This window comes from Gallus gallus, chromosome 3 (genome assembly GCF_016699485.2).
Source record: "Gallus gallus isolate bGalGal1 chromosome 3, bGalGal1.mat.broiler.GRCg7b, whole genome shotgun sequence".
Classification (NCBI taxonomy): domain Eukaryota; kingdom Metazoa; phylum Chordata; class Aves; order Galliformes; family Phasianidae; genus Gallus; species Gallus gallus.
In genome coordinates this window covers 32,767,164-32,791,253 of record NC_052534.1, presented here as the reverse complement: position 1 = coordinate 32,791,253, position 24,090 = coordinate 32,767,164, and the positions used below count along the sequence as shown (strand labels likewise).

General features: G+C 37.9%; 1 long non-coding RNA gene across 1 annotated transcript in view; it reads left to right on the top strand.

The window, feature by feature from the left end:
* The first annotated feature begins 9,624 nt into the window (after positions 1–9,624).
* The window catches only part of LOC101747770, a 50,063-nt gene continuing 35,597 nt past the window's right edge, over positions 9,625–24,090 (top strand). The window contains exon 1 of the long non-coding RNA XR_001465828.4: positions 9,625–9,701. This is a non-coding gene — a long non-coding RNA (uncharacterized LOC101747770). The remainder of the gene's footprint in view (positions 9,702–24,090) is intronic.

Below are 24,090 nucleotides of genomic sequence, written 5' to 3'. Positions count from 1 at the left end.
GCATTCAAAATGCTATCATAAAGTATTGGATTAAACAAAAGGAAAGCTGTCCAGATTTTGCTCTGGGAAAGGAAGTTAAGAGCCGAGAAAAACTCAGGATTAGCCATGGACATAGTGCTAATCATGGATGTGTGATGTATTTGGTTATTCAAAGTCCTACTAGCTTCAGTGGGACTCCCGGGAAGAGTAAATTTCAGCTCTACAAATTCAGGGTTTGAAGCACACATTTACATGCCTGGATTAAAAAAATACTGTCTTTCATAATGATTCAAAATATGTCTGCACAGAAAAATGTTAGTTATGTGGGCAGCAAGAAATATTTAATATGTAAGTCTTATGTGAGCAATCATTTGTTAATGATAATTACTTAATGGAAGAAAAACATTTTTATTAATCTTTTTTATATTAATAGCTCTACTATTTTGAGTTCTATTTATTTCGTTGTTATCTTCTTCATTACTTTTTCCTTATCCGTCATTATCATAAAACCATCCCTTGTACTCCAGATGCACCTTTTACTCTTTAACTCCTCTCCTCTTTACATACCACATTTGACTATGCATCATCAATTCCTCTACTTTTTACAGCTATCATCTCCAAGTTGTCAGCTTTTTCTAGCATTCTAGAATAGTTACAATATTGAGTCCTTATAGACATGTCATTACAGTTTTTATGTTAGCACTTAAATGCCAAGTAAGAGTTCGACTTATTGTACATAAATTATCCCTAAACAGATGTAGGCATCCTTCTACGCAGAACAATAAGCTGTGTAAACATACCTTCAAGAAGAATGATGAATAATATTAATGTCTACTAAAAGAGGGGAAATTTAGATTAGATGTTAGGAAGTAATTGCTTGGAGGGCAGTGAGGCCCTGGCACTGCTACCCAGAGAAGCTGTGGATGCCCCATCCCTGGAGGTGCTCAAGGTGGGGTTGGATGGAGCCGTGGGAGCTGAGCTGGTGGGGGGCAGCCCTGCCCGTGGAAGGTGGTTGGGGTTGGGTGGGCTTTGAGGTCCCCTCCAATCTAAGCCATTCTGTGATTCTATGATTATTCTAGAAGTGTTTATTGTTCTCACACTGACACCTGAATTAGGACAGGTCCTCGTTTCTGTGGACCTGGAGGTAAAGGCAGTGAAATGCTCTGGATGAGACATTCACCAGTAGGAGGCTAAACAGCCCCTGGCAATAGCAATGCTGCAAAGAGATTCAGGGAAATTGTCCTTCGGCCAGAACAAAATAGATATAGAGCAAGTGTCTATGCACTGAGGATTTGTTGCAGCCATGTGACAGTTGTGTGTAGTCCCTGAACCAGACAGGAACTCAGGCCAATGAATGTGCAGCACTTTGTAAGAGGTAACCAAAGTCTCAGAGGACTGCGTTTTTCACAGGTGAGTCAGGAACACAACATCATATCTCTTCTAGTTGACCCACTCTATCACACTGCACTTCTTTCTTATTTGGCACCTTCTTGAAAGCACACTGCCAGAATACTTTTTCAGACTTATGGATCATAGTTCTTGGTTTATAACTAACAAAGGTTTTCACACTTCTGTTGCATTTCACATAGACCACTATATAAGATGCCTGAAACAACCCCTGATCAAATAATTAGTGAACTGCCTGTTTGAATTCTTTACAAGCTGTTATCTACAGAACTAGAAACAAACCTTATTTTTCCCCCAGTGTTCAAGCATATAAACATAAAAATATTAAATTGAGTATGGAGGAAAATGAAAATAAGTGTTATTTGGACTTAATTCTACTTCAAGCAAAGAAGAAACACTGAAGCCTATGGAAGAGCACCTTCCTGTCAAGTGCAAAGCCCTCCCACATGCTGCTCTTCCATCTCTGAGATATTGGCATTGCTATGGACATATTTCCTATTTCTTTGTTCTGTAGAAATTTAAGGTGCTCTCCAGATGTTTCCCAGGGAAAACTTCCCTTTCCTTACGGCTCCAAGATGGAAACAAAAGGATAAAGGATAGGGAGATTGGGACTTATGTAGTGACTCTGCTTGCATTTGCAGTGTGAGGTGAATGGGATGCCAGGATAATGATGTCTGGTGTCTGACTTGCACTGCTGATCCACCATATCAAGTAGCATTGGATGAAAATACCTTTTACCTCTGTGTGAGTTTCCATCTCCCAGGCTGGGGTGGGGGAAAGCACCTATGCTAGATGCAGGAAAAAATATTGTGTACATATAATATCTTGTGTTTGGTTATACCTTTAAGTAGCAAACCCCCTGGGACTAAAATTGTTATCACCTGATACTGCTACGCTCTGGTACTTTAATATTAATTCACAAGATTATTATCATCTTTAGTATGGTGTTTGTGATGTACATACAGTGCTTAAGTCACACTTTATTCCAAAATACTAGATCAGCCTCAACATCCTCATCAAAAGAGAGACAATTAACAAATAAGAAAGAAAATGAACATGGGAGGCAGCGTGCAAGTTTTGATTTAGCAGAATACTTACCTAATTTTGTGCAGGAGTGACAAGGAGTGTAGTACAGAAATGACAAGTGAACCATGAACAGATATAAAAGCATGCTTGTGGGATTGGAGTCACTTGTTCCATAACAAGTGAGTTGATGCACTGAACTTGGGATCCTAAGAAAGATGAGAAATCTTTTTTGACATGTTAGATGAGTGTCTTAGACTCTAGGGTAAAAAGTTACATTTGTAAGATTAAAATTACAACCCTCTTAGAGGTACTGAACTGAGAGGAATTTCAACAGGCTGGAGAAAAGGGCTGACAGGAATCCCATGAAAGTCAACAAGGAGAAATACAAAGTCCTGCACACGGGGATCACCAGTACTTGCTGGGAACCACCCAGATGGAAAGCAGCTCTACAGAAAAGGAGCTGGGGATCCTGGTGGACTACAAGTTGAACAAGAGCTAGCATTGTGCCTACAAAGAAGGCCAGTGGTATTCTGGGCTGCATCAGGAAGAACACTGCCAGCAGGTTAAGGGAGAGGTTTCTTTTCTCTAGTCTGCGTTGATGAGGTCACACTTGGAAGGCTGTGTCCAGCCCTGAACTGCCCAGTGCAAGAAAGACATGAACATACTGGAGTTCTGTGATCCAATGAGGAGCCACAAAGATTATCAGGGACTGTAGCATCTCTCCTTCTATGGAGAAAAACTGAGATAGCTGGGATTGTTCAGCCTGGAGGACAGCTTAGGAGAATCTCATCAATGTATAGATATCCGTGAAGAGAGGACACAAAGATGGCGGAGCGAAGCTCTTTTCAGTACTGCTCAGTGACAGAAGAAGAGACAATAAGTGCAAATTAGAACAGGAGGTTCCACTTGAATATCAGGAAACACCTTTTAACTGTATGGATGACAGCGCTGGCACAGGTTGCTCAAAGAGGTTGTGAACTCCCCTCTTTGGAGATATTTGAAAGCCATCTGGTCATGGACCTGGGCAAACCTGCTCTAGGTGGTCCTGCTTGAGCAGGTGACATCCAGAAATCCCTTAAATGTCAGACATTCTGTGATTCTGTGGATTATAACAACTCTTTTAAAGATCTCTGTGAGTTCTACATTGATCTTTGTCTCTTTAATCACTGACTTTAATAAACTGGCATGTAAGGAGAAATTTTGTCCTCAATAAACCAGGCTAATTTACTTTCTCTTCAGCTCTGATTATAAATTAAGTGGAACTGAATAGCAATAAATAAAATCAAAATGAATTTTAAAATAAAGGAGCTAATAGTTTTCTCTGATGTGTAGAATCAAGCTCATGACTACACAAAAAGATGCAGACAGTCCCTTGTTCTTCATGGAAGGCTCTGTGAATTCTAAATGTTATTACAATGACGATTTGATAGACATTTGGCATTGTCTATTCTCAACATATATTTATCCAGCAAGCAGGAATTAGATTATCTGTGTTGTCTGTGATGTAAAGAAGCTTGTGTGTTTACTCTCATTGAGAGTAAACCTGTTTACAGAAAATTGTGCATAATGATGGTCGACACCATAGAAATTTTCTGCTCTAAGTTCAGCCCCCTATTCCCATGCTTTGCTAAATGATGGGAGTGAATGTGCAGACTTGGTTGTAAATAAGCCACTGTCTGAGAAACATTTGTTCAGACATTTCTGCCAGTATCTGCAGCTAATGAATAAATTTAGAGAAATAAGGACCTGTGAAGAACTCATGAATTGAAAGAGCAGATAATCCCTACAAAAGAATATTGACTTCCATGAGTTACAAACAATGCAAAATAATGAAGTTATTAGCTACTTCCCATTAACAGGCAGTTACTCAGTTACTTTCAGGAAAGTAGGTCTCATCACACATGTTGCTTGAGTAGTAGTTGCTTGAATGGACAAACACCACAACTTTGAATATCCTCCCATTCTTCCTTTCCCCTTTTTTCCTTTTTTTTTTCCTCACTTTTTTTTGCTCAATGTATCATTCAGCATTTCTTTGATCAGTTGGTATCAGCTGTCCTGGCTGTATGTCATCCTTGTAACCCCACCCTCCTTGCTAGTGAGACAGTGTCAGAACCAGAAATGGCTTTGACATTGTCTAAGCACTGCTCAGAAATAGCTAGAATAGCTATAGTCACAGATTCAAAACATATCAACAAATGGGTGCTATGCTATCTATCTCAGCCAAAACCAGTAGAAGTAATTATCAAACTATGCAACATGCAGGCTATGTAGGGGTATTATTTAGGAAAGACTCATACTTCATGGAGGCTGAACGCTTTAGACCCATTTTAAAGGAAATTTTGAGTACCTCGTTGGTGTATTGATAATTATTTTGCTTGTTAAGATGAAAGTGGCCTCTCAGAAACGCTGTAAAGAACTGGACAACGAAATGTCAGTGTTTTGACTATATTTAGAGGTGGAAATCAGCACAGATAGTTTTTCAAGTGCTTTAATTAAACTCTGAGCTAATTCATAAAGAATGGTTTTTAGTAGGTCACCCACAATTTACTGTTTCCCTTAGAGAAATATCTCCAAAGTGGAAATAGGTCACAGTGAAGATGACCTTCCATTTTCCTCCCCTGAGTACAGTGGCATCAAGCTGCTGTATAGGGCCGCCATTGAGTGCCACCTGGAAGTGCAGTCTAATGAAAGTTCCCATGGGAAATCAAGACACCATTCTATTAATCATAGGCCTTGGGTATGTTGCTCTGTAGAACGAACAGCCACTTCTAGGAGACTGCCAGACAAACACTGCTTCTTAGACATAATACCTTTTTTTCCCCCTTACTTCACTTTTTTAAGATGTACTTTGTGTGAAAACTGGAAACTTTATTGGTTTCTGAAAACACTAAAACTTTTAATCAAAAGAAAGACAAAGAAGAAAAGGAAAAATAGCATCAAAGCTGGAATATTTTAATGGATGTTTTATATCTTATGCTTTTTTTTTTTTTTTTTTTTTTTTTGCTCTAAAAGAAGTGTTCTCTTCCTTGAGATATTCTTTCAGAAAAAAAAAAAAAAAACCTGCACAGAACCATCATTCTTTCAGTGAAAAAAAAAAAAAAAAAACCCCAAAAAACAAACATATCTGCACAGAACCATCACTTACCTTAAAAATATAGGATGGTAACAACAGTCTTAGGCTTTACTCTATAACAGTAATTTAGGAAAACTGACACTTTCCTGCTGATTTACTGCAGATACGGTCTTGTTTGCAGGCAATCTTCTTAAGCTCAAAGCACAAGAAAAGTTTCTGGTTTTGAGGACAGCATAATGGTGTGGCTGGCCCTGTGTGTCAGTGCTGATACTCTACTGCACCAGTACTTCTATGGAAAGCCTTCAGTCAGTTGGCCAGAAGAATATTCCAAAATGTAACTATTCAAGAAAACCCCGTGTTGAGAGAATAGCAATACTATCGATCAAAAGGATGAGACTTACCTCTAAGTCAAGGAGCGAGATATTTGCCTTAGAATGCCTTCCTGAAAAACAGTAGGTCTAACCTACTAATTCTCTTGCTTGTTATGCAAGCTAATCTTCATAGGAAGAACAAAAGAAATGAATACAGAAACAACTATTTCTATAAATACATCATGTCTCCTCAGTTACCACCATGCATGTACAAACATGTACAGAGTAATAAATCGTTAAGATTTAATTGTTCCCAAATTAATTTCTAATTAATAATTTCATTTAACTGGTTGATTTATTAGGCATGAAAATCTTTTTTTGTGGAACCCGAGTATCAACTTGGAGAAAGTTATCAGAGATTGTTGGACTACAAATAATCCCCATGGAAAAATTTGAAGAACACTGTAAACAATGTAATTGTTTTCCATTTATTTACTTTTTTTTGAAGTTACCAAATTTCTTCTGAAACAATTCCAGTGCTTCTGAAATGTAAATTTTTTAGGTAAATTACTGGGGATTTGCAGATAATTTGGGGAAAGGAATTTTGTGTGTGTGCGTGTGTGTGTGTGTCTTTGATTTGTTAGAAAAATTACTTTGCAAAGGAAAATTGACCAGAACAATTTTGATCCACTGCCCATTTGGTGAAAGAAGAGACTTCTTGCCCATTCAGTAATATTCTTAGATAGATGCAGTTCTGACAATCAGGCCTGGATAGGGAAGTGGTTGAAAATCATTGCTTCAAACCCCATCTCTTTAATGATCCCCCTTCAACATGTTTTTTCTGTTGATTTCCTTCATTTATTTTCTTTGACAGTGCTACTGTGTCTGACTTCAATTTATTTCTGCTTATGCACAAATGTAGCAAATGAACAAACAGGAAAAAGAAATTATGTTCACACATCTTGGTAAATGAATATTAGGTAGTTCATCACAATACTCATTGCATAAAAATATCTGTATGTGTTCAGAAAGCAGCAGCATAGAAAAGCTGGGGCCCAAACACAGAAATCTTTGAGAGAAAGGCAAATGGGCTGCTGAAAACTATTTAGAATCAATGCCTGTTGGGGAAGTTTGTGATGGAGGAATGAGAGGCATTCAAAGCAGAGATAGGCATCACATTATTATCTATATTCATTACAGTGGAATCTAGGTGTCAAAAATGACTTGAAGAAATTAATGTGGGTTATCAAAGTCACGAAAACCAGTATCAAACTCTTACAGTCATACACTCCAGGAAAAAAAGGAGAGAAGTTCTGGCTTGCTTGCAGCAAATGCCATCTCTGAATGAAACATAATGCTAGAAGGGCTAGCAGCTCCACCTATTTCCTCCATTGCTGCCCAAAAAGGAAAGAAAATAAAATCTGAATAACTAAGATAGGAGTTTCTAAAGTTCTTGCCCTTTTTAAAATTACCACTAATGAACATGGCCAGTTCCTCTGTGGAACAAGAGAGGAGAGAAAATGGCAGGACGATGACTATGTGCTTCAGCATTTCACTTTGTGAGACAGAGTCAGTTGACTTGGCATGGTCCCAGGAAATAAATATAAGGCTACAAACCAGAATGATAGGCTCCAGTGCATCTTCTGTGGTTTCAGAGACTGTTTTCTATTAGATAAAATTCTTACACAGGGACCAGTTTTTCAAAGGAGAAAATTGATATAACTCTAAGAAAGTACCTAAGTTCTATAAAACGCGGCTGTTCTTTGACTCCTTTTGGTGCAGACAGGAATTGTGAGCTTTCATTATTACATACTGAATGCCTGTATTTCAAAAAAAACCAACAGCCTTGTTCTTCTCAGAAATATATTCTGCCCTTTATTTAATTCATTTGCAATTTTCTTTGAGGAGACTGTGAGGAGTATGGCTACTTATCCTACTGGTAGGGATACCAGTTCATGAGATAACATCATTCATCCACATACAGACCCGTTCTTGGGCACAGGCCAGTGGTATCTGCATTGGTTCTATTCTTCTGACTAAAAGTAAGCATCTTCAGTACAGGGACTTGCAGCCAGTCTTATCACTCAATATTCAATTGAGATCTATAGTCAGCAAAGTCACTAATGCAATCAATCTTATCCTAAAGTCAATGCACGTGTTTCCAGATAAATTGAGCACTGAACCCCATTACTCTTGGGGGACTAGTCTCATTGCAGACACCTACCCTGCCACTAGGAGAGGTGAATTTCACTGTGAAATTTCATTGTATCACAGAATCGACCCATACACCTGCTTGTGTTACGCTCAAAATCCTGTTACATGCAGAAAAGAAATGTAACTGATGTGAGCTGAAGAATTTCCTGTTAGTCTCACTGGAGTCACAGAACCACAGAACCAGTCTGATCAAAATACCATAAACAGTTATTATTAGTCCAGGTGCTGTAATAATTGCACATTTAGCCTGAATGAACACACAAAAAATAATTACACAGATTTTTTATTAAAAATCAAAAACAAACCCGAAACCAGCAAAGGCCAAATTTCCTCAAAGCTATCTGGCTGTTTCACTCATGTCGTGGTCATGCCTGCAGAGATTCTCTGAGTCTGTAGGTCATGATTTTGGTGTCCCTCCAGAAGAAGGGGCTGAGCATATGCAGAGTCTGCAGAGTCATCTGCACCTGGGTGCTTGTGTTTAAGGCCAAGCTGAATGGGGCCCTGGGCAACGTGAACTAGTGAACTAGTGAACTAGTAGTTGATCTAAAGCTTAGCAACCCTGCCTGTGACAGGGGAGCTTGAACTTGATCCTTAAGGTCCCTTCCAACCCAAGGCATTCTATGATGCTATTATTCAGTAATGTCACTACGTGGAGGACATATCTACTCGGGAGTGTCTTTGCACTGGGGCAGGTTCAGATTCATTTTCTGGTGCCCACCACTTCACTTTTTTACAGAGAAACATCCCAGAAACTTCAGTGGGATCAGCCTTTTTTGAAACATCCTTTGTAAGTTCATTGAATGCTGGTCTTAAGCTTTTTTCTCTTTAATCGATGGAAGCTGACATTTGAGTTATGACTGCAACCTTTGCATGACTGTGTTTAACTCCCACTGGAGACCCACAGAAAATGTTTCATCCATAGAAAATGTATGTGTTAGCTTCTCTTGGTTAAGCTTTCCTTCTTTATATTCTTTCTCTCTTGCATTGTCTTCTCAAGATACAAAATTAAAATCACAATCAATCTCATTTGTTGCAACATTAATTTCATCAGCACTCTCTTCATTTTCCTGGCTTCTTCCTCCAGCCAACCACTCCTGTGATCTGAAACCTTCTGCCTGCATCTTTAATCCTTGCAATAGCTGTCAGGGCTGGGTTAAGAATTTTTTAGCTGAATTTTTTTTCTGCCAAAAAGTAGAAATCAAGCTTGTTAGGGATTTGCACTTTTTATTTCTGTCAAATGGTACAGAAAATTTTCCCCTCAAACAATGCCATTTCCACAAGTCATAGCATTTTGTTATGATATTTTTAAGTGCATGTTTCTTTTTTTTCTTTTTCTTTTTTCCCCCTGTTCTGAACAACCCAATGCTTCAAATTTTCTTTTATAATGTATACATTATTGTCATTGTTGTGCAGAAGTAATAATTTAGGACAACAGCTTTCAAATAGTTCTTATAAGCAGTCTTTGTAGTACACTTATTTTCTTCAGCAAATTGCCACCACATGATTCTGTATCTTCTTTTCTTTTTTTTCTTTTTTTTTTTTTTTAGTATCAAAGGGAAGTGACGTGCTCATCTCTGAGAAGAAAAAAGGAACTAAAACTCTTCTTATAAAAGCGTCATCAGAAGGACTGAGGTTGTGTGAACCACCAATATCATAGCAGTTAAAGGAAAGAAGAGGACAGAGTGAAACAGGTATTCTAACATTTATCTGGATCAATGGTTTTGGTGAAAAGGGATGCAGATATTTATAGAAGGATAAATAAATGTCACCAAGGACTGTTGTCTCATTAAAGAAAACTAAAATACATTAAATCCTCTCCTTGAGCCACAGGTCTATCTAAGCAATGATAAACAGTGGGAATGGTGAAGCTGCTGGTTGTTCCTTCATTAAAAATATGGTTTATGGAATTACTTAACATATTTGGAGTCCCAGTGGTACACTCATAGGTGCACTCACCTGAGTATAATCCAGTGCGTCAAAGATAATTATAGTAGCCTGTGAAGTTTGCAGGTGTTATAAATTTGGACTTCTCCGAGTTTTTGTATGATTTGTTAGTCATAATCCCTCCTATTATTCATGAACAGGTACTTTGTTCTCACATAGACAGTGTGAGTGACAGGGTTTTTCTTACAGTTTTCTATGGATAATGAATTGTTTCTGTGCACACATAGAAAGAACATCACTTAGACTTATCACTTTCACACAATGCCTTATCTATTTTTTACTGAGTTGAAAATGAGCATGTAACTTAATGTGATCTTTTCTACTACTTCTTCCTTGTTGGTATTTTGCATCTATATATATAGTATTACCTCTGATAACTATCTTAGATTCAGTGTTTTCTTTTTGTTTTCATTCTGATGTAAATGTATAGCTGCTGAAAAATAATTAGTCTTTGAATGGAGAGATTTGTAATTTATTCTAAAGTATTTAAATAAGGCTTTCTATAGTACCTCCCCTGAATACATTATCAAATCAAGTAAAAACTTTTACCTTGAACTTAAGTGGAGAAAACTGTATTAAAACTGAGGTCTAGACCCCATTATGAAGTATAAGATATTAAAATGCAAAGAAGTTTTAGCTATTGCAGAAACTATTCACAATGAAAGTATTTCCTTTTTTTTTTTTTTTTTAATCCAAACTCCCACCATTTTGAATTTATTTGTTCATTATTTATGAATCATTTTAGTCACAAGTGTCAGGTTAATTTTACTTTTATTCTACTTCGCTCATTGTTTAGCTCATACTTCATGGCTACTGTTGTTGTTCCAGCAGCATGAGGAGAAAACAGTGCTTGTGGCTGAGTTTTTGAAATTTTCTCTGTAGACACATCTATTTTTCACCTGAAGATGTAATACTCATTCTTCACTGCTTTACATCTTGTATAGATGCTAATAATTACACATGTGCACTGTGGTAGCTCAAGCCTTTCTTTATTACAACAAGGGAGTGATATTCCCATTCTGGAAGGTACAAATGATGGAAAACAAAAACAATGAAAAACAACAAATTAAAACAAATGAACAAATTACCAAAAAAAAAAAAAAAGAAGAAGAAAAAAGAAAAAAAGAAAAAGAAAGAAAGAAAAAACATCCCCAAACAGGAAAATCAAGCTTCTGTTCTTTGTTTATCAGTATTCTCTATCATTCTTACTACCAATTGTCAGAATGACTGGAACCCCTTCCTCAGTAATTATGTAACTGATAGATAAATGAATCTCAGCTGTTCTCCTTCTTGACAAAGATACTGGAAAAGCTTCATAAAAATACACCCTGCTAAGCCTCTTTGCTTAAGCACCTAAAACTGATGTTGCTTTGCTAGAAATGCCTAGGGATAGTTGTTTCTGAAGGAGATGCAGAGAATGTTAGATGATAACTAACTAGCTTGCTATTATGAGCAATTTGCAGCTGGCTTGTGAACCTAAGCAAGAAGGTTGGTATTTAATCTACTGATGTTTTCAATTTCTTTTTTCTGTATTGTTTCTCTACAGCAGCACTGACTATGCTCAGAATCTTCATAAATGTTTGTTGTTCTGACTCTTGAGTAGCTATTGGCCTTACTACATCAAAGAAATATATTTCTGCGCTAGTTATGCAGTATATTAAAATAGCATATATTTTTCTCAGTTTGTCTCATAGTAAATAATGAGTGATAAAGATAGGGGCAAAGCATGAACACAGGAAAACTGTGTGATATCAAGGACATCAAGAACACAGAAAGCAAAAAATGTTTTTTCCTCTTCTCATTGTTTGTTCTGGGCAGCCTGGTTTAGTGGCTGGTGACTCTGCACATAGCAGGAGGGCTGAAACTAGGTAATTGTTATGGTCCTTTTCAACCCAGGCTCATCTATGATTTTGAATTTTGATATTAAAAATGATGTAATTGCTGTTGTAAAGAGCGCTTCTCCTGCCTCAGTGCTTCTACGGGGAAGCTGTTCTCAGGTTTTCTGCTTATAATTAGAAACTGTCCAATGTAAGCTTATTTATGGGCAGTATTTATTTCTTTGACTAATCTTGTCATTCTTTAGTTATGAATTCTGTGCTTTGGATAAGCTTTTAGAATACTCAGTCTCTTGAAGTCTCACTCAGACTTTGGCAAGTCCAAACTTCTTAGTCTTTCGTCAGAAGATCATCCCACCAACATAATCTTTGCTTATTTGTTGCAGAACTGGTTTGTGTTAAGAACCAGAGCTGCATACAGAATTCTAAATGAGGCTTTATTAATGTGTAGTAAATTATTTTAATCTCATGCATATATCTGCTAGAAATAATGTCAGAAAAGTCTTTGAGAAACTGTGTTTGCTGTTTATCCATTATGTCTCTGTTTTTAGTATCCTTTGGTATGTCTCTTACTCACCTAGCTTTCTGGAAATTCTCACTTTAAATTCCTGCTTCTCATTTTCCAATATTTATCTTTCTTTTCTGGTCAGCATGATGATTATTTTTTTTCTCTGTATTTTTTTTAATAGATTTATTTTTTTCTCTTGCTATTTATGTGGTTTTCTTGCGTGCAAGTATGGAACAATCTATTGCTTGCCCTGGTCAAGATAAAAGTTTTGGATAACTTTAAAAAATATATTTATTCAATTAAAATTCTAAGTGCCCCCTCTATTCAAATCTCTAAGTTTCTCATCCATTCAACTCTACATTTTATGTCCATTGATAAAAGGGTTCTGTTTTGAACTAAGGAATCTCAGCTATGAATTTACTTAGTTATTAATTTGGGCTAAATTAATTCCTGATCACTCTGCCTGAGTTAATTTTCTATAGCCAGTTTTTCTACAGTGTCCCCATTACTTGTCAAAGATAACTTTTCATTTTTTTTAGTTAGTAGAATAAAATACCTTATGCTATTATGCTGAGGCAAATTTGCACCCTAATTGGTATTATTTCTATCATTTAACCCTGGAATGTTAGATCACTCCAGAAAAGAAAAAAAAAATGATATTTTATTTCTTAAATAAAATTGGAGAAATTTTAGTTCACTCAGCAGTCCAGTTCATAAATTTCCTGAAGCAGATCAGATGTATTCCATTGAAGATTAGCTGTGGCCCTGTATCTTCCTCAGTCTCGCATCATTGTGCTAATTCTCTTCCAGCTGAAGTCTGGCAGGAATGTTTCTCATTGACAAGGACTGGGTTATTCCCATCGCGCACTGGGATCCATTTCATCCTCAAATCCATATTTGCATCCTCAGGTTTCAGTCTTGGGAACAAAGCAAACATAATCTATGTACAACAATGGTCTCTGAAAGAGCAGTCAGACCAAATTCAAATATTTAAGTCATGGATATTTCATTGTCTAAAGGTCAGCAGTTATTCATCACTTTCTGTTTAATGCTAAAGCTTCTTTTTATCACTCCCAAATCAAGAACAGTGCTGAAGAGGACTGGAATAGAAATACTAAGTGATGTTTTCATTACAGCTGGGATCCATTATTATGACTCGTTATTTTCAGATATTCAACCTTGTTTTATTATAAGATACTACCTCAAGCAAATGCTCCCACTGCAGTGATTCCTATGGAGTATAGACTATCTGATATTTTATTTCATTATTTTTCATCATTGTTTTGATTTAGAGATCTTTGACTAATTTATATGTTCCCTAAACATTGGTCCTTTATGATTGTTTTTCATTTTACACTCTTGCAGCTAGCTCTTTCTTGCCGTTCACACTCATCAGAATCAATAGAAGTTCTGCATGGGTAGTTCATGCCAGAGATATATTGCAAATCCTCACTTTCGTCACTGAAAAATCTCTGGAACCCATATTAATAGTAGGGGCTATAGCTCACCCTACAGCTGCAAAATCATGTAACTAATTAGCATTACATTTATCACTGCAATACATGAACACCTCTGTATGCTTCCTCTGTAGGTTTTAAAGAGCTGGAGTTGGAGAATGTATGCTTGGCTTAGCTGTTAATTGCTGACAGATGAGATAAAGAAGTAGATGAGCCAAATATAATGGGGGCACAGTGTAATGTTATCTGGCTAATGGTTTTAGGGACTGTCCCTAATAAATGTGTGCTCTTCGAGCTCATCTTATGGAGTTACTGTTGTGAAGAATGTTTCACTTTTCCTGCCAATGGAGAGCTAGGAATGTGATCAGAGAGGACCCAAATAATCTGTTAACGTGATGTCACCAGCCAAACATTTCCATTTCTTCTAGCAAAAAAAAAAAAAAATCTGTTTGAAGGATAAAAACTGCTGGCTAGAGCAAAAATAGGGGGGGACAAGAGCTCTGGCTTCTATTCCTGTTGCCTATCCAGCAGAAGACTGTGATTTCAGATATGATTTACAGTCTGATTTAGAAAAGCACCATTAACTTAAGGTGAAGCAGACATGCTCAACACCTTTGAAAATAAGCTATCTAATTGTTTTGTTCTGAGTTTCTGTATTGTAAAATGAGGAGGAAAAAAACAAGTAAATTGTATTGAAATCACCATTTGAGAATAAATGGCATAGTAACTACTCCAGCAAAGCTGCCCTTGCTGAGAAGTGCTACATGTAACGGATGTAATATAATATTTCAGGAGTGATATAATACTATTCCACTCCCTTCATTGATCTTGAATTTTCCAGTCTCTAGTTTTGCAGGCCTCTGAACTGAAAGGTCTTTGATGTATGCTGCTGAGAATTGCAGGATCCCATGAAATAGGCCTTAAAACAACAAATCAGTCTTCAGTTGCTGCTCATTTCACAAAACAGTTAAACATTTCAGGTAATAAATTTTTTTAATATTTCACAAGCCTGACTCTTAGAGCTCTCAGGCTCTTGATTTGCAAGGAGAAGCTAGCACTACTATCTCAAAAGACTAGTGTAATGTTAAGCTGCTAAAATTACTTTAAGTTCATTCATGTATGAGGAAATAGATCATTCATACGCATTCATCTCTGTGTGCTGGCTGGAAGAAATGTGGGCCCACCATTTCTAAAACAGTATTTGCTAGCGGATTATTCATTAGCATACAATAACCCTAGGATCTTCAAATTTACACTGTAAATAAGAAAGTAAAGTATAGCTGTTTAGCAGGATTTTTGCTCTAACTTTCTGTAGGAATTCTTTACTATGAACTATTCTTTGCAAGGGTGTGTTAATGTTGTTATGAGGTGGTGCTGTGCAAAGTATTGAGCTGTTTCAAGCTTTGAAGCAGAAATATATTTTATATAGTTGGGTGTCTTCCAACCAGCCATCTTTCTCAGTGCTTTGATGATGTTTACCCTGACATGAGAAGAAGAAGGAAACCGTGATCTCACCATTAAATCTTGGAGATCTGACAGTCACAGCCTGGTATCAGCTGTCTGACTGTTTTTTTTTTTTTTTTTCCTCTCAGCCCAACCAAGCCACTGCCATTTTGCCACAAGTGGGCAGTAATTAACTGCTAATTGAAATCGAAAGACACAACTTTCTCTCCCTTGGCTCGGATTCACCAGCCTCAGCTTGCCCTTTCTTTGGCCCACCAAAGGGAAAGGAGCCCACCCAGCAGTCAATGATGATTTACTCCATCATTCCTGCCGAAATTGTTTCAGTGGTTTGCAGAGAACTTTAGGAAGGTGGACATCTGAGGCAATGACTCTTGGTCAGAGCTACCAGTGTCCCTTATTCAAACTGAGTACCTGCTTACTCCCAACCACCTTAGTAAGAAATCTGAAAAATGAGTTAACTGCATCTAAATCACTTATTATATTTAGAAGTTTCCACTGTTTGCAATATCAAAATTACTTCATTTCCTATGAAGTAAAAACAAACAAACTAAAAGAACCAACAGAACAAAGTTGAGCAAAATTGTTTGACTTTGGAATGATTGGCAGGACTTCAAGGGCCAGCGCTACACGATACTAGTACATCCTGCATTTTTTTTTTTATCTCTCCTGTTACCTTAAATAGTGAAGTATTTGTTCCAGTGAGAGAAATATGAAAATAGTATGTTTTTAAGGCTAGGTAGATTCTTGCTCCTTTCCCTTGTGTGGATTTTTTACCACCTTCTTTTGGAATTATCCTACCTCACTCTGGGCTCCTTTTAGGCTACGAGTTAACTTATGACCATATCACATGACAAGTAATACTTCATAACAAAAAGCCATGTGTAAACATTACATGCTTCCCTTGACACATGCCAACCAGGTGAATAAAACCTTAGAAGTTTGTCCCATTTTGAGTTAGCGTGTCTTGACGCGTACTGACAGCTCTTGTTGAAATTTGGCTTTAGGGAATAGCTTCCAGACCCCAGGCAGAAGGACTGAAGAGATGAAGTACGTGAGATCTGAACTTGGAAGATGACTGAGGTATGTGAGGCTGAATAAATATTTCTAGGAAACTGAAATGTGTATAGTACCACTATGGGAAAAGTGTTATGACAAGTATTATAACAGCTGTTATGACACTGGGAGACTTCAGTTTAGAGATGAGATTTATCCAGAATGGCCATAGGTTCCTCTCTCTGTGGACATTTCTTTGTTGCTCTTTTGTTCATAAAATTGCCACCTGAAGCAACCATTGTGCCTCCTCAACACTTAAATTCACCACTCCAAGTCTCTACCTTCAAGGACACCGGGGTCCCCTGTATGCATGGATATGCAGGAAGGACTGGCCACAGCTGGAATTCAGGTTCCATGGAAGAGTTTATTTGCAGAGGTACAGAAGCTCTGCTTCAGCTGTCAAAGTTCAGTGGGAACAATAAATGCTCAGCATCTCCAGAAATCAAGGCAGCATTATTTTCTACTCCCTCCCTACTGCAGGCTCATATCTCATTTGCTTTTCTGACCACACTGCTCACTGGGTAGCTGTCTTCAGTGATCTGTCCATGATAATGTAGCCAGAGTGCCACTTTAATTTTGCTTGCAAATAGGCAGCAACAGATGGCACAATGCAGGTAAGAGAATTATCTGCCATTAGGGGAAGCACAACCCAAGACTAGCAAATCTACCTTTTTTTATTTGCAAGAAAGACAGATCAGGGAATTTTAATATGAAGCAAAACAAGGAAAAATAGAGAATAAGAAAAGATAATAAAAGGTTAGGCATAAGGGAACATTGGGAAGAAACGAAGAGATTTAGATGAAAACTATTTGCTTTCAAACGAGCAAAAATTATGTAAGAGGAAAAAGAAAGAAAAAGGAAACAAGTTCAGTGCATATAGTCAGTCCATGTGCAATATTGTGTGTCTGCTCAGGAAAATGAACACATCAAGTAATGGAAAGGAGAAATGGAATAGTAAAAGATCACAGGATTTCAAATTAACTGAACAAACTGTATCGGGGAGGTATGGACCATACAGTACAATAGCTGGAATTGGCTGACAGTTTATAGCAATGGTTCTGAGTGAATGGCCCTTCATCTCCAGTGGCAAATTTAAGATAATGCTGGTGTATCATAGGCATTTCATTTTTTATCACCATCAACATTTTAGACCAATATTCTATTATCTTAAATGTCTTTATGGTGCCAAGCTGAACTGGACAAGGAATGAATCTGATGAAGAATTTGGTGACTTTGAAGAAGAGGTGAAAGGAAAAAGCAAGTTTTTTAGTATTATTAGAAGCTTACAGAAGAGGAAAGAATGTGAAACTTTCAACTAGTTGACTTAGGACTGGACAGAAAATATTTCATTTTGTTTTGAATCACTTTTGATCTTTCTAAGCTCCTTTACAAAAGCTGTGTGTCAATTAAGAGAGTAGAAAAACTGCTTTAATTTTCAGTATGTAAAAACTTGATGGCAATTTTGAAGCAAATCATTTCTTCTGATTCTTTGCAAATCATACCAGTGCATGTTTTTCTCCTGTTTCAGGCAGTCTTACTTATTTGAGTTGTCCAAGCCAGTAGTTTCTTCTGATTTGGACCAAAGCTGTGATCCAAAAAAATATTATGTTTGTTTGTACATTTACTGAAATTGTTACCTGGCTATAGTGTCAAAAGCCTAAGCTGTAACTGGCCCCTGAAACCTCAGTTTTCACAACAATGTCTAGAATGGGATGGAATCTATCAGAACACAAATCTTTGGCAAACAATAATGAAAAGAAGTGTGATCAAACTAAAGTATAATTCTTCAAATTCTCCTTACAACACATATCTACTGCTTGTATTTATGTTTTTCACACTCAGTGCAAAGAAAAGGAGCATTTTTTCTTCAGAATTCTGCTTCTTGCAAGACACAGAGTGTAATGGGGCAACAGCTGTTATCAGGTACCCTGAACATTCATTCTGAAGTAGTACCCTCATTCTCTGTCCTGCCCTTTCCTCCTTCCCTTATGACGGTGCTTTCCTTTGAAGCACTGCTTGCTACTCGCTGACAATGTGCTATTTATACTTTGCTAAGGAACTCCAGCCCCTGTGATTTGACAGATCACTGTCGCAGACATTCGGGAACATGAGAAAGCGATATAGGCTATAATAAGATGATGCGAAATTCTATGCAGCATATCAAACATAACCATTTTAAAATTCATGTATTTTACTGACAGCAAAAAGCAGCTCTTTCGAGGGAGGTGACATGCTCCTAGCTTTTGCTATTCATCTGAAATCTGCCAGTCAGATTCTACATCAGCCTGGGTTTATACTTAGCTTTATCAGGCAGACCAGCCAGCACTGAATGGCATTAATGTCATCTTGGGGTAATGAAAGTAAAGATAACCGTCCCAGAGACTGTTTGGGAAAAAAGCCAACTGATGCAAGTAGCTGCAGGCTCTCTTCACTGCATAATTCACATTTTTCTTGTAGATGAAAGTATGATCTAGAAATTGTTTTAGGATTTCTTACTGATGGAAGAGAAAGAATTTTGTTGCTGATGGGCACAAGAAGCGGTAATAAATAGCCACATGTACGTACGCAGGAAGGGGAAGCGGTTTGCATTTTATCAACAAAGCAAAGGATTCAAAATGTCACCCTGCTTGTTTTGCAAGTTACAGCAGTGAGAATGGAGAAAAATGTCGTCTTTGTAACAATGATAACACAAGATCATTTGCCCATTCTGTATTAGCTGCCTGCTGGATACTGCCTCTGTGGAGGCCATTTTCTGATGGCAAATTGCAGCAGCATGAAACTTCTGTTGAAATGAAACTGACCAACCTGCCTACAAGCTTATTGTGCTGGACACTTTTTAGACCTTGAGGTGTGAAAGGATTATACAACTTTGAGTGGTAGATAACCTGTTCACTGCTATGTGTTACTTAATGAGTGGGACATTTTAGCAGTGTCCTGGCATACTAGCCAAACAACTTGGGCCGGAGAGGTGTTTCACAATAAATATTTTCAAGTACTTAAGTGAAAAGACAGTATGGAAACAGGAAAAAATACTTCCCTTTTGGATCAGGTTTTAACTAATGTAAAAACAAAGAAGCACTTAGGCCTTCTTCAGAATGAAGTATCATTTTAGGAAGATGGTTTTGAATGTTAGTCTTCTCCTTTCTCCATTCCATTAAAAATGCAGTGATAAAGATAGCCAATATAGTCTTTGACTGCCAATAGGGATAACAATAATAAATCACTGCTCTTTGAACCACGTACTTTCAACAAAAGCAATGTAGTAGGGTTGCTATTGTGCAGCTGAAGAAGGTCTGTGCATTTGTAATGTGTCCATCAATAAGACTGTGGTAAGGATTCAGCCTCCATTGTCTGTCTTCCTTAATTTGATTGCTGGGGTTAGATACTTATAGTTTCAAAGCTCAGGGTGATGTACTATGCTTTCTTCAATAAGGTATAGAGCGAGGAGTAAGAGAGTAAGTCTACACAGAACAAACGATCTTTTCAGTGAGAAAGAACTCTACTATTTTGAGGGATGAATCTTATCATGATAAGCTTGAGATAGTGAAAAACTGTGCACACTGACACAGGATAATACAAAAGTACTGGAATACTTGGCTTACATGCTCCATGAAAGCAAGATCAATAATTCATGAGCTAGAAACTGTTGGGAAAGCTGTAAGATATATTGCTCACTATGTGAAAGTGGTCAAGAGGGAAGAAGACGGGCAGAAAGAGTGGATCATAATTCCTGGGGACTGTCTTCACAGAGAAACAAACCTGTGCCAGATTGTCTTGCCAGTCTGAGATGTGAGATAGAATTGATTTTACTGCAGTTTGTTGTGAATAGAAGTCCAGGTGAAACCCAGACAAGTGGACATAGGGTTGGTGAGAGATTGACTGCCATATGTTTGAAAGTTATTGACCCTGCAGGAATGCACTTAGGGCTAGTTACTGTTGCTGGAGGGACACCAAGAGAGAGAATTGCGAAAGCTGGGCTGACCCAGTCTTGTGGTAAGAATGGCTGTGGCTGTTCTGGCAACCCACCCAGCTCTCCATACTTCCTGTGGACTTTCTGGTGCACAGATCAGCACGTGGAAAGGGTATTGTCAAAGCTATACCTTGTGACAGCTCCTGAAGGCATGTTTTCTGATCGGAGAGAGAATGAGCAAAGAAGTAAGGATGTTTGTGCTTTCTCTTTGTTTACAGAGAATACTCGTTCTCCCTGTGAGCTGCATTTCTGTACATTTAGATCATTAGCATTCAGTTCAGGGGGCTCAATAGCTCCTCTTTCCAGGATGTGTAGATACAGTGGCTGTAGGTTTCCCATGACATGATATATATATCTGGTCTTAGAATATGGCCAGTGAGGGCACCCTGTATGCCCAAGTACTTGAGCTGGCTACTCCTTCCTCAGAAGGTGGTCTAGGTATTGTGGCTGAGAGAACTACTTGGAGCTTGAGTGCCACTGGGATAGTTCTTTCATGACATCCTGAATGACTTCTTTATCTTTGTAATATGACTCTGATTTCCATGAGATTTCCTTGATGATAGGTACTTCATGTCACGTAGTTTGCTGTTCCTTGCTTATGGTTATGGTCCATGCTGCAGGTTGATGAAAACTGATTTTTAGCCTGAATTCATATGATCACACAGAATTTGTTAATCTGAAATATTCTGGAAAGAGCTTAGTTTTGCCAGCAATAAGCAACACGATGGATACCACATTTTGTTTGCTGTCTACATATAGTTCTACATATAGCACCACATATAACACCAGCAGTTCAAGCACTGTCTTTACAGGGCTGCCCATTACACAGCTTCATATTTTGTGACTCCATCCTGATTTGTGTATTGTACAAGACGGGTCCAGAAAGCCTGGGAATATGACTTTGTGAAGTAGCTTTATCCAACTCCTTATTAACAGATGTATTCATATAGCAGCAGATTAGGTGATTGGCTGCTTATCACCCTAGACCTTGCTGTCCTACATGACCTAATGGAATGATTAATGATTTTGCTTTATTTACTGAGACAAAAATTATCACACTCAACTTTAAACAGGACAGGGTGGAGACCATCTAAAATTGGCAAAGCTCATTTTGATGGGATTCCAAAGAAAAGAAAAGCTCTTTCGAATCTTTCAGAAAAAATAATGTTCTTCACATCTGGTACACTAATTACTTAGCATCAAATTCTGATGCCAAAGAGAATGTTTGGAGAAACAGACAAGGGCTGCTGCAGGCAGAACGTAGGAGACAGGACCTTGCGATGCTCTCTAAGTTGGGAAGTGATTCACTAAAGTAGCATTTTACTGCTCTAGTTACTGCATTTTACCCCCAAAATGAGGGCATATTTAACCATTTTTTTCATTCACCAAATTTTTTACTCATTCGCTATGTAAGAAAATAAACAAAATCAAAATTAAAATGAAAACAACATCGGTTATAATGCTTGTAAAGTACTGGGCAAGGCAGAGAAGGATAAGAGAGAGAGTTAAAATCCATTCTGGGGTTACATTTTTTACCTAGGCTTTGAAGTACAACTCTGCAATAGTTAAAAGCAATAGTTTGTAGGCAGCATCCACTCAGAGCAGCTGTATGACAGTAAGAAGGTTGAAGAGTATTTCAGAGGCATTTACACCTATCACTTTTTCCTCAGAAAGGCAGATGACCACACTGTCATTATCTCATGCTATATTGTCTAATTAACTCTAAGCAAGCCATTGCAAGTACCAGAAATCATCTAACTACAGCAGCTCAGAGATCTATTCTGGCTATTTTCTCCTGCTTCTTAGCAGCTTTTGTAGCAACCAAAATTAGATCACATGGTGCTCTGCTCTTCAGAAGAGCTGAGCTGGATGGCCAGAAGTAAGTGTGGGTCTGCACAATGTGCTGCAGAACAGTCAGTGGGTGGAGCTCCCCCATGGCCTGCAAAAGGAACACATCCCTGAAGTGAAGATGGCCAGCAGCATGCTGAGTGGAGAGCTCACCAAAAGGGGCATCAAGGTGGTTGAGGCTGGAGTGCTTGGCTTGTGAGGAGAGACTGGGGAAGCTGATCTTGATCTTCCTCCAGAAGAGAAAGCTGTGGTGGGAGTACTAATGGCAGCCACCCAGTTCCTATGAGGAGGTTATGGAGGAGGTAGAGCCAGGCTCTTCACAGTGGTATGTGGCAGGAGAACCAAAATTAGTGGGCATAAGGTCATACAGTAGAGGTTCAAATGGATGTAAAGAAAAGCTTTTTCATCTTGTGGACAATTATGAAGTGGGAAACAGCTGCCAAGGGAGGTTGTTTCATCTCATTCCTTGGAGGGCTTCACAACCCAATGACCACAGAATCTTACATAGAATGGCATAGGTTAGAGGAAACTATAAAGATCATCTAGTTTGAACTCCCCTGCCATGAGCAGGATTGCCAACCACTACTGGCTGCCCAGGATCCTACCCAATCTGGCTTTGAATGCCTCCAGACATGGGACATCCACAGCCCCTCTGAACAACCTGTTCCAGTACTTCAGCACCCTCTGAGTAAAGAACATCTTCCTTACATCTAACCTAGATCTCCACTTTTTTTAGTTTAAAGCCATTCCCCCTTGTCCTATCACTACTGGATCATGTTTTGCTTGTAAGCTCCCTTCAAGTACTGGAGAACCATGATGGGGTGTCCCTGGAGCCTTCTCTTCTCCAAGCTAAATAAGCCCAATGCTTATGAGGATGAGGAGTTTGCCAGCACCTCAAGTAAATCTGTGGCTAGTATATGATAGACCAGTCTTGCTAGGTCCTGCTAACAACAATTTCTCTATTAAAAAAGTAAATATATTAAAATCAGGCAATCGAACCATTCTAATTTCCCTTTCCATATTGCCTTTTGTCTAAAATTAAAATAATTTAGCTTTTAGATGGGAGTATGATCTGCTGGAAGACTGAATGGCAACTCAGGAGACCTACTTTTCCTCTGAGCTCTTTTGCATTCTGTTGATAAAAATGGACAGAAATGAACAGTATTATGTAATTATCCAACCAAAAAAATGATCTCTGTTTCTGTCTGTGAATAAGCTAATGCTGGCTGGTGAAGAGGAGAAAGTTGCAACGTTACTATTGGGAATTTGTATGAAAAGCAGTGTTAAACAGTAGCAATTTAAAACTTTTTTTAAGAAGCTCTATGTGATTTCAGCAGTAAAATATGCTTCAGGAATCTGACTTCTTTTTTTTCTATCAAGATCGGAATTGATAATACGTAGACATTTGCAAGCAAAATACAAAATAAAATGAAACCACAAAACAAAAAAAGCCTAAACCTCTACTATGTGTATCTTTCCTAACTTTACATTTTTTTGATAGGTTATTACTGTAACTATGACTAACGACAGTAACAATTATGGCTATAGCTATGGCTGTTGCCATTACTACAGCTACTGCTATTACTGTAATTATTGCTATTACTGTTACTGTTACTATTAGTGTTACTATTGCTTCCCTGGCTGTAATGAATTCAGTTTGTGTACATTAGGGTGATTTTTAAAATGAACACGATTTCTGTTTCAGTAAATAAAGATTTTAGGCAATCACAACAGCTCCTTCAGAGCTTGATACAATAAGTGCTAACTTTATTATAGACTCATGATCTTTTAACTCGAAAGATACTGTGCATGTTGATCAGCTGTCACCTGAAAGTGAATAACATGCTTATATTGTTTTAGGAATAAACCAATTTTTAGGAAGATATGAGAATATAGAGATGCAAATATCAGTGGCAGAGTTGGAGTAGTCACTTTCCATGGACAGATGTTTCCTACACAAAGTGGAGCATCTACTGAAGTTAGTTACTGAAGTTTCTCCTG